The following is a 15,439-nucleotide window of genomic DNA, read 5'->3' on the forward strand; positions in this document are numbered from 1 at the left end:
TCTCCTTGTCATAACCCGGCTGACACTTGGAGAGGTCAGTGTCGTTCCCAATAAGAGTAGCCACCGGACGTATATCTTTCACACAGGCGGTGAAATCTTTATCATTAAACACGGTGCCATCTTCCTTTAAACTTGGATACCCAAGAGCAATGTCAGTAGGGTCTAGTTCTGGAAGCCACGCCTTGGCCCGGCTCAATGCGGCTATAGCTCCGGCTCTTGCAGATGTTCGTCTTAACTCTTGGATCCGCTGAGGTAGCACAGCAAGCCGCTTCAGCACATCTTGCAGGAGATAGGGAACATCATTTGATAAAGACACAATGGCCAGGGCACGTTGTGACCCGGTGTAGAGCTGTTCCACCAGAGTATAAACCGCCTTCAGCTTGATCACCATGTTCTGCTTGAGATTTGTGCTCCTGGGGCCTGCGTTATTAAGCATAAGGTGAGTCAGAGGAAACAACCGAAATGGTCATTCAAGGAGTTTTGCAGTGTTTAAGATTTGAGTAAGTCACTCACCAAAGATTGCTGAGACCATTCGAGATATCTGGCACTTCAAGTCGGACAGTTTGTCCGTTGCTTCCGCCAGCGATGCCTCTGCTGTCTCGGCCCGGGTCACCAGTGCGGCCTTTTCATCAGCCCAAATTTTCTTCTCCGATTCAAAATTTTGCTTCAGCTTCTCTTGTTCAAAGACGCTGAATTCAAATTTGGAGTTAGCCTTTTGAGTTTCAGTCTCCTGGGATGCCACGCGGTTCTTCAGGTCAACAATTTCCGATTCAAATTGACTTATCATGACCTGCATTGCACCAGATAACACTCAAGATTACGGTAAATAGTGTTAAGTCCCAAGCACTTTGCAAGCAAAGGTATTTGGCACTTGGGGGCTAATGTATCCTGAAGAATTTTCAATTACTACTCCGGTTCATGGAAATTAAAGTCCCAAACACTTTGCAAGCAAAGATGTTTAGCACTTGGGGGCTAATGTGTATCGCAAGTGTTACCGGGTTAAAAGTCTTTTTCCTAAGCCGGATAAGCAGTGCTAGGCAATTTTCAAAAGTCTACAGCATATTTACTTATAAGCAATAGACTTGGGGGCTGGTACAGTAAGTATGGTTAAAGAAAGCTAGCATAAGTCATACCTCAGATTTCTGTGTATCTGCTTCACCATGTCAATTTCCCGGTCACGGCTGCTATGTACTTGATTGATATAGCCGGAGACAATCTCTCCGATACTCAAATGAGTATAGTCAATGACGTCCAGCTTGGCCTTTCGGCGTTCTACCAACTCCTCTTTAGAACACTTGGCAAGTACAGATGGCTATGCCGGTTCAACAAACTGAGTTTTGAGGATCTCAACTTCCGGATCATTTGCTTTGGCGGGGCTAGGAGCCTCCGGGTTACCAGACTTGTTGAAGATTTGCTCAGTAGGCGTGTCAGAGGAAGATATAGGAGCGTCATGAGATGGTTGAGGCGGCGGCTCGTGAGCAGGGGCATCAGGAGCAGCTGTGCCCAGCTCTGGTTCAGTCACAACCGGCTCTTGGGGCGGCTTATTCTTTTTTGCCCTTTTGCTGGGCTTTACTTGCACACTGCGGGAAAAGTAGACAGGTTAAATACGAAAAGTATGAGTAAAATAAAGGCATAAGGTACAACAAGTTTATATTACCCAGGAGCAGTTTTGAAGGCTGGCATGTTGGACTGCATAGACTCACCTGAGGAAGGTGAAATATCCTGATAATTGGAGTCAGAAGAATTGAGAGGATAACAAATGAAACCCGCCAAAGGAAAAAGAAGGTGTGAATCGGAGGTAACCTCAGCCTGGCGTTTCCTGGTCACATCAGGTAAGCCGAAGGAGAGTTCCGCGTCTTTGCTGGTCCGGGTCTGCCTCCAGCTCTCATAAATCTGTCGCTTCAAAAGAAAGTCAGGATCTTGGTAAGCCAAAGGATGTGAAAATCTTACTTTCCGGGTTACTCTTCGAATTTTCTGACGCGGCTAAAGCTCGGAGTCGGAGGAGATTATAATTACCTCTTCCTCGACGGGTTGGCTGTTGCCCGTGTCTTCCTGAAAGAAGGTTAGTATCAGTAAGGTAGTGATAAAGGAGAAAGGGAAATTCAAAGGTTACCTCTTCCTCATTATCATCAGTATCATCAAGCTGAAACAACTCAGAGGCGCTTGGCTTCCTCTTCCTTGAGGTGGTGGGCTTGGTGGTTTTCTTTTTGGCTCTCTTGGCCGCGCTGGCTTTCTTGGCTGCCTCATGATCATATTGGGTTTTCCAGAAGTTATCATTTTCCTATAAAAGGTTATGACGGGTTATGCGTAAGAATACAACCTAACATGATAAAAAAAAGATAATAATAACCCGACGGCTGGAAACTTACTACAGGGGCCGGGTTCTTCTGGCAAAAAGGGAGTAAGCCGAAGGCGTTACTATTCATTGTGCCCTCCTTCAACAAGGACTGAGTTGTAGCTTCCACTATGTCATCTGGTAAGTCGTCAGGCTATGATGCTGAGGGTCATCTTTCTCGCCTGAATAATTACACATTAAGCCGGGGCGGCGGCTTAACGGAATTATTCTCCAAGCAACCCAGACTCGGACCAGGTCAATGCCATCTAAGCCGTTCCCTAAAAGAGCTTTTATCTTCTTGGTTTTGGGGGTGAGTGGCAGACGTTCAGTAGCTGTCAACTTATCCGGCAGCGGGTGAGTAGGTTCAAGGCGCAATGCACGAAAGCCGGGCAGCGGGTATTCACCAGCCGGAGAAGTGTCCTGGCAGTAGAACCACGTTTGGTTCCAGTCCTTTGGATGACTCGGCAGTTCAGCATAAGGAAAAGGCAGTCTCTTCATCGCTGAATCGAGATGCCACCAAGTTCTAGACTGGGTCCGTTGGTGCGTTCATTCTGCCGGTTCAAATAGAACAACTCCCTGAACAAAAGTAGGCTGGGTTCTTCTCCAAGGTAGACCTCACAGAAAACTTGAAAGTTGCAGATATTTTACACCGAATTGGGCCCGATGTCTTGAGGTCTTAAGTCAAAGAAGTGCAAAACGTCTCTAAAGAATTTTGAACCGGGAGGAGCAAATCCCCGGCTGATGTGATCGGTGAAAATGATCACCTCCCCTTCCTTGGGTTGAGGTTTCTCTTCAGACGGGTCAGGAGCGCGATAAGACATGACATCCTTCTTGGGAAGATGGACGGACTTTACAAACTCAGATAGTTTGCTCTCTGTAACAATGGATGGGACCCAGTTGCAGGTAATCGGAGGCTTAACAGCTTTGGGTGCCATTGGATAAATCGAAGCCTACAACAAGATAAAGGAAATTTTCCGGTTCATTATAACCCGGAGAATAAGCATTATTGGGTTATCTGAGATGGCGGCTTAAGAAGGGGCCTAATGACATACATGTAACTATGTGATAATGATTAGCAGCTGCAGGTACTAAAGATGATTAAGGTTTTCTTAAGTCGCCATAAGCAAGCGATGCTGACAACCGGTATTATTTTAAACCGGTCACATGAATTATTATGGCTGAAGCAGAGTCAACACATGCGGTTTTTTGGTTAAGTGTGGAACAAACAGGTTTCACAAGTTGCAATCATTATTTTGGATCAAACGAGGTTCTGAGAAAGAAAATATTTCTAGACCTAAAAAATAGTACAGAGAAGTTCATATACTCGCGGAGGGTTTCCAAAACAAGGGAAATGAGATCTGTTCTTATACAGGATAAGCACGAATATTTTCCGCAGCAGTTTTATGTTGTTTCTGTAATCTAAACAAAGGCATTGGAGGTGAAATTAATGGAGGTCTGCGTCGGGCGGTGATGAACACCGACGAACTCAAGACGATTTCAAGACAGATCTGAGAAAGGGGAAAAGAGGAACTCACAGATGCGGAAGAGCTGCGGAGGGTCGCTGTCGTTTTTTGGTCGGAATCAGGGTGATGCAGCGGCCTGAGTCGGTGAAGACAGAGGAGTTCGACGGTGGCGGCGGCGGAGCTTCAGCAGCAAAGGAAGAAGTGTGAGGAGGAAGACGACTGAAGGAAATGGAGAAGGCCTAGGTCGCATCTATTTATAAGGAGGGGCCGACCAAGACGACGCAAGAAACGAGGAGACCAAAACATCATTATCCAATGGCCCCGACGCCTCGATTCTCGGGATGGTCAGTAAAGGCAAAGATTCATTGGAGGATATGACGGATTAAAATATGAATTTTATTGAAGATGACGTCACAGAGATTTGACCCGAAGCCGGATGATGACGTCACGGCGGGTTAGAATTTCCGTGCAAAACAGAAGACTAAGGGCTAGTTTATAAGATTTTTAAAGATTGACATGAACCGGTTCAAATCAATCTGGGGCCTAATGTTGGGGATATAATTATTTACGTAAGCCGCCCAGGAGGGGCCGGGTTACGCAAAGAGAAGCCCATCTGAAGCCCAAGACCAAGATGTGAAGATGGCGGTTCAGTAAAGGGTCTAAAGGCCCACAGACGATTTACGACCCATGGTGATAAACCGCCATGAGGGCGTGACTTGTATTGTAAGGTAGAAATAACTAGTCACCGAGTCGGACACTGTTTATGAGCCGGCCGGGACTCTGTGAGCCATAGGGCGTCGATCCGTGTATATAAGGGGACGACCCGCTGGCGACTTAGGGACAGAAGAAACAAGAGATCGAGAACCGGGCATAGCATATCTCGCTCCCTGGTCATCGAAACCTCAAGCAATTCCAACCCAACTAGACGTAGGCCTTCCTTCACCGTAAGGGGCTAAACTAGTATAAACCTTGTGTGTCCTTTGTCCCGATTAACCCCTTTAAGCTTCCTAGTTGCGATGGCTCCACGATCAAGTCCTTGCAAGAGGACATCTGCCGTGACAATTCCACGACACCTGGGTAAAGATAATTATCTCTCTTCTATTACTTTATATCTTCATCATTATGCTGACTTGTCAAAAATCCTTTTAGCGGTCAAGCAAAGCCCAACAAAAAAGCAAAGGTGACGAAGCCGGCCGTGGATCCAAAAGCTGCTGAACCGGGTCAGTCAACCCTTGTGCCAGAACACCATGAACAACCAAAAGACCCTCCTCTCAATGTTCAACCGGATTTACCTGAGCCGTCTGTTGATGAAACCGCTATTGATCCATCAAGTATTGAACCTTGAAGCTCAGCTAACCCGCCAGAGAGTCATGGTGATGACGTTTTAATCACTGGCACCAGATTCGTTGAACCGGGGAATCCAACTATACTAGCAAGACACTCTGCCAAACAAGAAGTCATGGAAAGATAGAAAGTGAGGTTTGACGTCTCCCGCTATGCTCACCTAAGTACTAGTGAAGTTTTATTTGGCTATGTCAGTCAAGTGCATTCTAGCCGTGACTTGGAGATTGAAATGGTGAAGCAAATGCACCAGAAGCTTGAGGTACGTCATCCGGCTTATATCTATATCCTGCCAGCCCCCAAGTCTTCTGATTATGATAAACTGAATAATCTGTAGACTTGAAATGTTTATAAGTTCTGTTCTAGACTCCCTCCAAGTCCAGTTTAAAAAAATTTAAACCGGATTCTGATGATAGCATAATTTTGCATCTGTATTCCCCAAGGGACGGCTTAATCAACATGAATGAGCCAGTCCTATTAATCATTGTGTAAAAGAACAGAACTTAACTGCATATCCCCCATGAGTCGGCTGAGACTGTCAACAGCACACCCGACTCATCCTTAAAAAGAAAACAAGCAATGTGCATTAGCCCCCAAGTGCCAAGTGTTGTTGCTTGCAAAGCACTTGGAACTTGTATTGCTTTAACCCGCCATGAAACTTGACAAACTTGTGCTGTATTGAGGCTGCTACCACTGAATTGGAAACTCAATTGAACGAGGCCAAGACCCGGCTGGCGGCTCAGGAGACTGAGACCAAAAAGGCTGAATCAAAATTTCAGTTTAGTGTGTCTGAAGCCGAAAAATTGAAGACCATCTTTACTACAGACAAAGAGGCCTGGGCCAAGGAAAAGACGGTCCTGATTCAGCATGCTGAGAAAGCCAAGGCAGCTATGGAAGAGGTTACCACTGAACTCACCGGTTTAAAGAACCGTGTGTCTCAGATGGTTTCTGCAATCTTCAGTAAGTCACCTTGTTATTTACCCAAAGTGAGTATTTGTCATCATAATATAAGCCGCCACTTAACCAATTGTGTAAACTTTGCAGGTCCCAAGAGTAGCAATCTGAGCCGAGATACATTGGTCAAGCTCAAGGCGGTTTACACGCTTGTTGAGTAATTATACACTGGAGCTCAGTGGACTCTTGCCACTATCTCCCCAACGAATCAAGGACCAAATCTGTTAAGTGATGCCTTGAAGAAGCTGTCCATCTTGCCCACTAGGTTCCAAGAAATCAAGCGATCTTGTGCTAGAGCCGGAGTTGTGACAGCCTTGAGCTGTGCCAAAGCCTGGGTACCGGAATTAGACCCGGCAGACGTAGCCAGTGGGTATCCTAGTCTCAAGGAAGATGGAACCCCTTTTGACCAACAAGACTTTGCTGCCCGTGTCAAAGAGATTCGCCCTCATGCAATACTCATTGCCGAAGAGACCAACCTCACCAAGTATCAGTCGGGTTATGATGCAGACAATCAAAAGATGCCGAGCCCTTCATATACAGTGACGGACTTAATTCCACCCATTCGTAAGCACACTTTCACCCCTGATATTTACCCGTCTAATCTGATTGACGATGAAGCTGAATTCGTCGCCTTGCATGGCTTTGATTGGTCCAAACCCAACTTCCAGACGGTGGAGGAGGAAAACAAACCGGCGAGGGATGAAGCACAACCTTCGAGTCAGCCAGGCCAAGATTCATAAACCGGGGCCGGTTTATCATCTGCCGATTGCGAGACTTAAAAAACAATTATCCTTGTGGGAACCAAGCGCCTTGTAATATAAACACTTATGCTGCTATGCCATCGTGCATATTTTGCTATTTATGATACTTACTTAACCGCCATGCAAAGATATGCCACATATGCCTTATGATACTATCAATTATGAATCTGTTCCTGCATTCAAGAGATGAAAAGTGTCCTGTGATATTGGATCATACTTGTTGGTTTATCAAGCCAGTGCAGTAAGGGCGATAACCCAAAATTTTGAGCACCGGTAATATCAGAGATTGCCGGCTTATGAACAAAGCCAGACCAGGTTAATAAACACCGGATATTATCTTGATCTTATACTGGCAACTTATAGTCAAAGCCAGGCCGGGTTAATAAACACCGGATGTTATCTCATACTGACGACTTATAGTCGAAGACTAGGCCGGGTTAATAAACACCGGATATTATCGCATATTGGCGACTTATAGTCAAAAGCCAGACAGGGTTAATAAACACCGGTGATTCACAATCAAGCTTTATAAAGCTTATCAAATAAACCTCAAAAAGAAAGAATCTGTGGAATAAAAAACAAACGAGAAGCGAGGCTTTTCATGGGCTGCGAGGCCCAAAACGAGGCTTTTCATGACCTACCAGGCCACTGAGTTAAACTGTTTTACAAACCTTATAAGATGGACCTCACATTAACCAATCGTTGTTTTAACTTTGACAAGTTCAGGGTCTGCATAAGATTGACTTGTCAAACGTTCGGCGGGTCTTTCTAGGATTACCTGGGCAGAGTGACTTACTTAAAAAGGCAGGATAACCCGGGGTTTTAGGTGAATACACCTGGCTTCCAAGCCTGGCTTTTATTGCCTATCACAAGGTTACAGACTCTTTGTTCTTTAGAACAAAAGAGCCCCGAAGCAATTTTCTGAGCTGTGCTCAAGGGGTACCTATGTTTGAGTTGTGCTTTTACAACAGACTTCTTTGGTCCCTTTAACCTCGGTAGCAAGCCCCCAAGTTTTTTTATATGTGTGGCTTATAAGACAGATTAAAGGGTAATCATAACTTTTTTGTATAAAGCAGAAGCCCCCATGTGACCAAAAACTCATTATATAAAGAGGAAAAAATGACAGAGGCCCTGCTTTAGCAGGGATGCCGGCTTTATTATATCAATCATAATATATACATTGTCAAAATATGTACATTGGAAGAGCTAGTAGCTCAAGTGTAGTAAGGCCGAAGATGAGCAATATTCCACGGCCGGTGGGTCTCTTCCTCCGACGTGCGTGAGTCCTTATGGTCTCGAACATCGATAAGGTAATATGACCCATTGTTCAAATTCTTGCTGACCATAAAGGGTCCTTCCCAAGGTGGAGATAACTTGTGCATATCAGTCTGATCCTGGATAAGCCGGAGCACCAGATCGCCTTCTTGGAAAGTTTTGCTTTTAACCCGGCGGCTGTGGTAACGACGCAGATCTTGCTGGTAAATCGCTGAACGAGCCACCACGATGTCACGCTCTTCATCCAACAGGTCAAGTGCTTCCCGATGTGCTTTTTCATTGTCAACTTCAACATAAGCCGCCACCGAGGTGAGTCATGATAGATGTCACTAGGGAGAACCGCCTCTGCTCTGTAAACCATGAGAAAGGCGTGTATCCCATAGATCTGTTAGGGGTGGTATTGATGCTCCATAAGACGGAAGGTAACTCCTCCACCCAACAACCTGGCGTTCTCTGTAGGGGAACCATAAGCCGGGGCTTGATGCCTTTCAAGATCTCTTGATTGGCTCTCTCCGCTTGACCATTAGATTGAGGGTGAGCCACTGACGAGACATCAAGCCGGATGTGCTCACATTGACAAAATTCTTCCATAGCACCTTTAGAGAGATTAGTGCCATTGTCTGTCATGATGCTGTGTGGAAAGCCAAAATGGAAGATCACCTTCTTCATGAATTGAACCGCCGTTGCTGCATCACACTTACTGACTGGCTCTGCCTCTACCCACTTAGTAAACTTATCGATCGCCACCAAAAGGTGGCTCTTCTTATCCTTGGATCTTTTGAAAGGTCCAACCATATCAAGCCCCCAAACCGCAAACGGACAAGTAATTGGAATCATCCTCAATTCTTGAGCCGGCACATGAGCTCGTCGTGAAAATTTCTGACATCCATCAAACCTTCTAACCAGGTCCTCCGCATCAGCATGAACTGTTAGCCAATAAAATCCATAAAGAAAAGCTTTAGCCATGAGAGATTTTGAACCGGCATGATGACCATCATCTCCCTCATGAATCTCACGCAGGATCTCACAGCCTTCCTCCGGAGAAACACAACGTTGAAATGCTCTTGTGACACTACGATGATGTAACTCTCCATTAACAATTGTCATTGACTTAAACCACCGGGTTATCTGCCTGGCTAAGGTTTCATCCTCAGGTAACTCGCACTGGGTCATATAAGCCAAATAAGGAACTGTCCAATCCAGAATTACATGAAGAGCCGCCACAAACTGAGCCTCCGGGTCAGGGATAGCCAAATCCTCCTGTGTAGGTAACTTGACCGACGGGTTATGCAAAACATCAAGAAAAACATTAGGAGGCACCGGCTTACGTTGAGAACCCAACCGGCTTAAAGCATCCACCGCTTCATTTTTCCTCCGATCAACATGCTCAACCTGATAACCCTTGAAGTGACCAGCAATAACGTCCACCTCTCGCCGATAAGCCGCCATGAGTGGATCCTTAGAATCCCAAGTACCAGAGACTTGCTGAGTCGCCAAGTCTGAGTCGCTGAAGCACCTAACCCGGCTTAAATTCATCTCCTTATCCATCCAAAGACCATGGAGCAAGGCCTCATACTCAGCTGCATTGTTAGTGCAAGGAAACATTAAATGGAGAACATAACAGAACTTATCACCTCGAGGGGAAGCAAGCACAACTCCAGCCCTCGAGCCTTCCAACTGTCTGGACCCATCAAAGTGAATAGTCCAATACGTGTTATCTGGCTTTTCTTCAGGCATCTGCAGCTCTGTCCAATCATTGATGAAATCCACCAGCGCCTGAGACTTGATGGCCGTGCGAGGCACATACTTTAATCCGTGAGGTCCAAGCTCAATAGCCCACTTAGCAACTGATACGTCTCCAACATATCTATAATTTTTTATTGTTCCATGCTATTAAATTATCTGTTTTGGATGTTAATGGGCTTTATTTTACACTTCTATATTATTTTTGGGACTAACCTATTAACCCAAGGCCCAGTGCAAATTGTTGTTTTTTGCCTATCTCAGTGTTTCACAGAAAAGGAATATCAACCGGAGTCCAAACGGAATGAATCCTTCGGGAGCGTGATTTTTGGAACAAACATGATCCAGAGGACTTGGAGTGGACGTCAAGCAACCAAAGAGGTGGCCACAAGGCAGGGGGCGCGCCTACCCCCTGGGCGCGCCCTCCCCCTCGTGGGCCCCTCATGGCTCAACCGACCTACTTCTTCCTCCTATATATGTTCACATACCCCAAACACATCCAGGAGCACCACGATACCCTATTTCCACCGCCGCAACCTTCTGTACCCAAGAGATCCCATCTTGGGGCCTTTTCCGGAGCTCCGCCGGAGGGGGCATTGATCACGGAGGGCCTCTACATCAACTCCATGGCCCCTTCGATGATGTGTGAGTAGTTTACTTCAGACCTTCGGGTCCATAGATAGTAGCTAGATGTCTTCTTCTCTCTCTTTGGATCTCAATACAAAGTTCTCCTCGATCTTCTTGGATATCTATTCGATGTAACTCTTTTTTGCGGTGTGTTTGTCGAGATCCGATGATTGTGGGTTTATGATCAAGTTTATCTATGAACAATATTTGATTCTTCTCTGAAATCTTTTATGCATGATTGGTTATTTTTGCAAGTCTCTTCGAATTATCAGTTTGGTTTGGCCTACTAGATTGATCTTTCTTGCAATGGGAGAAGTGCTTAGCTTTGGGTTCAATCTTGCGGTGCTCGATCCAAGTGACAGAAAGCGAACCGACACGTATTGTATTGTTGCCATCGAGGATAAAAAGATGGGGTTTATATCATATTGCTTGAGTTTATCCCTCTACATCATGTCATCTTACCTAAGGTGTTACTCTGTTCTTATGAACTTAATACTGTAGATGCATGCTGGATAGCGGTCGATGTGTGGAGTAATAGTAGTAGATGCAGGCAGGAGTCGGTCTACTTGTCATGGACCTGATGCCTATATACATGATCATGCCTAGATATTCTCATAATTATTCGCTTTTCTATCAATTGCTCGAAAGTAATTTGTTCACCCACCATAATACTTATGCTATCTTGAGAGAAGCCACTAGTGAAACCTATGGCCCTGGGGTCTATTCTCCATCATATAAGTTTCCAATCTATTTTATTTTGCAATCTTTACTTTCAATCTATATCATAAAAATACCAAAAATATTTATCTTATCATTATTATCTCTACCAGATCTCACTCTCGTAAGTGATTATGAAGGGATTGACAACCCCTTTATCGCGTTGGTTGCGAGGTTCTTATTTGTTTGTGTAGGTATGAGGGACTTGCGTGTGGCCTCCTACTGGATTGATACCTTGGTTCTCAAAAACTGAGGGAAATACTTACGCTACTTTGCTGCATCACCCTTTCCTCTTCAAGGGAAAACCAACGCAGTGCTCAAGAGGTAGCAGCAACCTGGCCAGTTGCTTCCCTGTTTTGGATGATATCTCCCAAAGGAGCAGAGCTAACCACAATGATGGGATGACCCAGAAAATAGTGTTTAAGATTCTGGCTGGCCTAGAACACCCCATATACAAGCTTCTGCCAGTGCAGATATCTCTGCTTGGACTCAATAAGCACCTCACTGATGTAATAAACCGGCCTTTGAACCGGATATTCCTTGCCTGCCTCCTTCCTTTCCACCACAATGGCTACACTGGCAGCCCGACTATTAGTAGCCACATATAACAACAAAGGTTCTTTATCAACAGGGGCAGCAAGCATGGGCGGCTCAGCCAACTGTTTCTTCAAATCCTCAAATGCTTCATTAGCAGCATTACTCCAGACAAAATTATCTATCTTTTTCATCATCTGATACAGAGGGATAGCTTTCTCTCCCAATCGGCTTATGAACCGTCTTAATGTCGCAATATGACCCGCTAGACGTTGCACATCATTGACACACGCCGGTTTAGCCAGAGAAGTAATGGCCTTGATTTTCTCCGGATTAGCTTCAATGCCCCTGTTAGACACCAAAAAACCCAAGAGCTTTCCTGCCGGCACACCAAAAACACACTTGGCTGGGTTAAGCATCATCTTATAATCCCGGAGATTATCAAAGGTTTCCTTCACTACAAAAAATACACTTCCGTGATGATACGTGTTTGTCACAGTAGGTTGCGTTTTTTGTCATGCATGTACATCCATGACAAATTTATGATAGAATCAAGATAGTCATACCTGTGCTGTCGTAGAAGTGTTCCATGACATTACCAAAATTATCATCACGGAAGTGTCCACTTCCATGACGATAAATCGCGTGTCACAGAAGTGCTTTCGTCAAGGGTGACCGACACGTGGCATCCACCGTAACGGAACGCCGTTAAGCTATCAGGTCGGGTTTTGGATCCGATAACCCGTTAAACCCCGACCAATGGGGATTTTCCACGTGTAAAATCATCATTGGCTAGAGGAAACACGTGTCGGCTCATCGTTGGGACAAATGTCATCCACTCATTGGACAGGAGGCGCCTATGATAGGTCGACACGTGGCACGGCCCAACAGTGGCCCATTCCGATGAAAAAGGCCGGCCTAGTAAAAATTAGTAGGCCGACCCATATAAGGCCTACTCGTGTCAGGTCCATTTAAGCCCACGGCCCATACGGGATGTGCCTATTTGGCCCGTTAAAGATTTGACACCATTGCAGCCCATCGTCAGTTCGAGCCCTTAACAGCCCGCTATATATTTGGGCTCAATATCGGCGCGATGAGATTTTGGCCTGTTAACGGCCCATTTAATGGATGGGCCAATTTTCAGGATGTACATCTTTCGGCCTTTTAGAGACCCATTTAAATGTTGGGCTAATTCCCGGCCCGGTGTGTCTTTCAGCTTGTTGACGGCCCATAAATCTGATGGGCCATTTGTAGTCGGACCTGAGTTTCGGCCTTTTAGCGGCCCATTTAAGTGTTGGGCCAATTTCTGGCCCGGTGTCACTTTCAGCCTGTTGACGGCCCATAAATCAGTTGGGCCAATTGTAGTCGGACCTGAGTTTTGGCCTTTTAGCGACCCATTTAAGTGTTGGGCCAATTCCCGGCCCTGTGTGCCTTTCGGCCTATTAACGGACCATAAATGAGTTGGGCCATTTGTAGTTGGACGTTAGTTTTGGCCTCTTAATGGCCCGTGCCCTTCATGGTCCAATACCAGCCCGGTTTCTCTTTCGGCCTGCTAAAGGCCCACAACACAGTTGGGCCGTTTACAATACGACCTAACTTTCGGCCTCTTAACGGCCCATTCTCTTCATGGTCCAATACAAGCCCGCTGTCTCTTTCGGCCTGCTAAAGGCCTACAGTATAGTTGGGCCATATGTAGCCCAAACTTAGTACCGGCCTGTTAACGGCCCATGAAATAAATTGGGGCCACCTGTTGCCCGCTTCGATGTCGGCATGTTAACGACCCGGGAGGTAAGAGGGCCGACAATTAACTTTCGTCCTAGTAACGGGCCCTTAACTTAATGGGCCCACTAAAGTTCGTTCATGTCTTTAGGCCAAATTAGATAATTTGAGCCCATTACGACGAGCAAAGGTACGACATACAGGGAATAACGTTGCACATCCAGAATATATTACAGGAAATTACATCCACTGGGCAATCAAAGATTGATGCTAGTGCAAATAAATGAGCAGAACCTAACCATCTACAATGTCACAATCTGCAACCTCAGCACAGATGACGCCCATAAGCATGTGGGCAAGTTCTTGCTGCTTTGCCACACTGTCTCTGAAAACATTGATCAGTTGTTGTGTCACACGACTCTGCACCTCTGATTCATCCACCATTTCCATCATTGCTTCAGCCATTAATTGGTTCACAAACATACATTTATTCCGTTGCATTCGAGACAGAGGATACTGAACAGATTCATATGGTGATTTTGGCAGGCTTGTATTATTGATAGTGGATAGTGTCTTAACCACTGCATCATAACATAAATTAGGACGGGAATCAAATAGATTAATCATGAGTTATTGCCATATTACCTGGCCTAGATTTACTAGAAAGAAACAATGGGGTTGCCTTGCTATTTTTAGAGTTTGTCTTCTTATCTTCAGCAGCCTGCACAAAATTAACACACTAGCATTGCTATCATTGGCCGAGTCAGATAATAGGAAAGCAACATTGACACAACGAATGTTTGGGCAACTAGCCTACACCAAATTAACACAATATGGCACAGCTATCATCAGCCAGGTAAGGTAATACGAAAGCAACATTGACACAATGAATGAATGGGCAACCAGAGAAGCACTACAATTCAGTAATGTGCGTGATATGAGATAGCACATTCATGCAGCTCAATACGCAAACTACCAGGCAGTTTTCCTTACAAAAATCAACATTGGCGCCTTTAACATTTTGCTACAACTAATTTTAGATCAGATAAAGGTTAGATTCACGCCGATTAACAAAATACATGCTGATGTAAAAATATAGTGGTATACAACAGGTACTTACATCAGCACTGGAGCACAGAGAATTCCCGCAAGATATTTTCCTTGAATACGATCCCAATCACTACAAAAAAAAGACACATCCGTGACATTTTGGGCTGAACGAAATTTTTTTCTGTCATACATATGACACTTCTATGATGATAATTGTGACAAAACCCGGTATCATCATAGATGTGGTGGGCTCCTACTTCTATGACAAAAAATCATGACAGAAAATGGGCTTTTCGTCCTGGGCGGGCCGGAGACGCAGCTGCATGACATTCTTTGGGCCGTCCATGACGGAAAAAACCATGGTAGAAGCGAGGGGGAGGAAAATTTCGGGGAGTTCCCGGTTACGGTGGGAGGTCGGGGGCCGAGCGATGCGCGTTTCTCTCGTACACATACGCGCGTGTGTGCGAGGCGTTGGCTCTAACTGAACCCGAGCGAGGCGTTGGGCTCTAACTGAACCCAAGCGATTGCACTGCAGGCTACGCATTACTGAACCCGAGCGATCGATCGATGGCTGTTAACTGAACCCGATCGAGCGATTCCTTCGCTACTGCTGCTAACTGAAGCCGATCGATGGGATGAACAGTGAGCGTTGCGGGGGGTTTGGATGAACAGTGAGCGGTGGCATTGCCTCTGGATGAACAGGACCCCGTGGTGTGGTGGAGGGCTGGATGAACAGTCGACGATGGAGGGGTGCCCGTGGAGGGGTGGATGAACAGGACCCCTATGGTGTGGAGGGCTGGATGAATAGTAGATGGTGGAGGGGTGCCCGTGGAGGGATGGTTGAACATGACCCCGTGGTGTGGAGGGCTGGATGAATAGTAGACGGTGGAGGGGTACCCGTGGAGCAGTGGTTGAACAGG

The sequence above is a fragment of the Triticum dicoccoides genome, chromosome 4A (genome assembly GCF_002162155.2).
Source record: "Triticum dicoccoides isolate Atlit2015 ecotype Zavitan chromosome 4A, WEW_v2.0, whole genome shotgun sequence".
Taxonomy (NCBI): domain Eukaryota; kingdom Viridiplantae; phylum Streptophyta; class Magnoliopsida; order Poales; family Poaceae; genus Triticum; species Triticum dicoccoides.